Source organism: Alosa alosa, chromosome 16 (assembly GCF_017589495.1).
Source record: "Alosa alosa isolate M-15738 ecotype Scorff River chromosome 16, AALO_Geno_1.1, whole genome shotgun sequence".
Taxonomy (NCBI): Eukaryota; Metazoa; Chordata; class Actinopteri; order Clupeiformes; family Clupeidae; genus Alosa; species Alosa alosa.
In genome coordinates, this window is record NC_063204.1 from 30,910,585 (window position 1) to 30,913,084 (window position 2,500).

At 44.6% G+C, this 2,500-nt stretch overlaps 1 protein-coding gene across 1 annotated transcript in view; it reads left to right on the forward strand.

The window, feature by feature from the left end:
- Positions 1-2,500, forward strand: part of ofcc1 (orofacial cleft 1 candidate 1) — a 26,208-nt gene that overhangs the window by 17,608 nt on the left and 6,100 nt on the right. The window lies entirely within an intron of this gene.

The following is a 2,500-nucleotide window of genomic DNA, read 5'->3' on the forward strand; positions in this document are numbered from 1 at the left end:
AGCGGGGAAGACACTCATTAGGCAACACCTGTTACATTTACTGAACTGCTATTGCATAAGAGCTCATTTGAAATAATCTCGCCTTTGTGGAGCTAAAATGCGTAGTGCTGTGTATACAAGAACAAACCACAATGGGGGTCATTCCAAAGCCAAATCCCTTAAAATCATAAAAACATTAAACCCCCTCAATTTTTCTCCAGAATTTTGTCATGTATACCTGTACTGATGGTGGGTCCAGGCCAACGCAAAAAGGTAAATAAAATAGGGCAGTTTAAATATACACCATACTGTGCTATCGAGCACTAACTGTAGCATTTTCAGCCACTGTCATTGTCAACAGATAAAACATTCTACTGCCTTCCACCTGTGGAATCTCAATCTATGTGAAAAGTTATTATACTGTCAACAATTACAAAAAACAGTGATGTGTGAAGCAGGGTTTTCAAGCGGTTTGAAGTTGTATTGTTGGAATTCATTCCACTAATGAAAGATATTTATTTATTATCATGATTTTATTACAGCAAACTAAATGAACTAAATGAGACTGAATAAATATATTGCAGTTTTGAGCTATGGTGAAGGTCTAAATTTATGCAAGAAATAAATCCTTTGTAAATACAAAGGGTGAGTTGTCAGTGTTGCCAAATATCCAAGATGCTGAAATGTAGTTCAAAATGTACGTCTTTATTCCCAGGTATATCTCAACTTTGTTGCTCGATGATGAATGTTATTTTTATTTTAATATCAATCAATATTAATCATACTGTATTGAAATACAATGTTGTCATCAGATGTGGATGATTTGCCATGGAATGATCCACTCAAAATGCAGTTCAATGCAGTCACGCTATAACCATGTAGTAGTGTTAGGCAAAGTGGAGATGGGAAAGGCATTAGAGTATTTTTCTCTCATGGAAAAAAGTACTCATACTAAAGTATAAGAGATGAAGTAGTATTAGGTCAAGTGGAGGTACAAAAGCTGTGTATTTCAGGTCTCTTTCATGATTTCTTTGTGAAGGCTTCTCAGCTCTCCTTTGAGGACGCACAAAGAGGTCCTTCACTCGGGGCTGTCTGTATTCAAGAAGTGTCTAATTACGTGCCGTAATGGCTCTCGTGCTCTTTAACAACCGCGAGTTGTGTTTAGCCAACAGTCTAAGTAGTTCAAGAAATCACGACACGGGGTATACACAAAAATGAAGTCTCTCCTTCAGCGTGACCCTGCCTCGTAGCCTTCCCCCCTCATTGAGCTCGCCTTTGTTTTTCCAGACGAATCGTAATTACGGAACCAATTAGGGGGTCACCTTGAGTTTATAAACTCGGCTGCGGCCTGAAAAACTTCCTGGTGCCTTTCACCCAGACTGAACCTGTCGGAGGCAGAAACACACAGAGAGAGAGAGAGAGAGAGAGAGTGAATCATGCTGTAATTAGGTCCCTACCCTGTTCCTGGCAGAGGCTGGGCCTGCCCTGTCCTGCCTGCCTGCTTGCTTCCTCCTCGATCATGGAGGCAGGGGGCCCCCCAAAAAAATCTGTTTCCCATCTCCAAGGATGAGTCCCTCCCCAGGTGAGAGAGACTGGCTCTGGTCTGGAGTGCGTCTGGCCCCTGATTGGGCCAGGTTCTGCCAGCACGGCGCCAGATCAGGCCCACTTCCTTTTAAGAGGCAGTTGTTATCTGGGTGCTTATTTTGGTGCTCAGGCACCGGCGTCCTGTATAAATCTCTCCTTGGTTTTTGTAGGCCTTGAAGACCCCAGGTCTCACAGGATGAGTTATTTTTGACTGCCCAGGATAGTCAGTGGTCCTGGCCTGTTCTTTGCACTCCGTGTTTATTTTTAATTGCTTGAAAGTCGGTTCAAATCTGCAAACAAGCATCTTTCTCTCTCTCTCTCTCTCTCTCTCTCTCTCTCTCTCTCTCTCTCTCTCTCTCTCTCTCTCTCTCTCTTCCTGCTCCCCCCTTCTCTCTCTCTGTTTTTCTCTCTCTTTCTGTCTCATCTTGCATGTCTGTCTTCATGTAGCACATTACGTGATTAAGGCTGTGTCTGCAGCGTGCTCTAATGTGGTTCATACATATTCACTAGGCTGTTTGCGTGTGTGCGTGTGTACTTTTGTGTGTGTGTGTGTGCGTCCGTGCGTGCATGTCTGCTGCATTTGCATGTGTTTTCGCTGCACCTGGCTAGAGGTCAGAGTGACTGTGCGGAGCACGCTTGTGATGGAACTGGCACTGTGCTGGCCTCCGCAAGCAGCCCCAACCCCAACGTATCGGGCGGAGGCACCGCGATCTTCACACATCGATGCCTCTGCATTCCATGACCTATATAACATGTTACACGCTCTGCTTGCTCCCTGTGTCCTCCTAATAGAGCAAGGCACTACATTACAGGTACAACATGAACGCTGGCATGCATAAACTACAACACTGGCCGGATGCGGCCTGCATGTGTGTGTGTGTGTGTGTGTGTGTGTGTGTGTGTGTGTGTGTGTGTGTGTGTGTGTGTATCTGCCAAC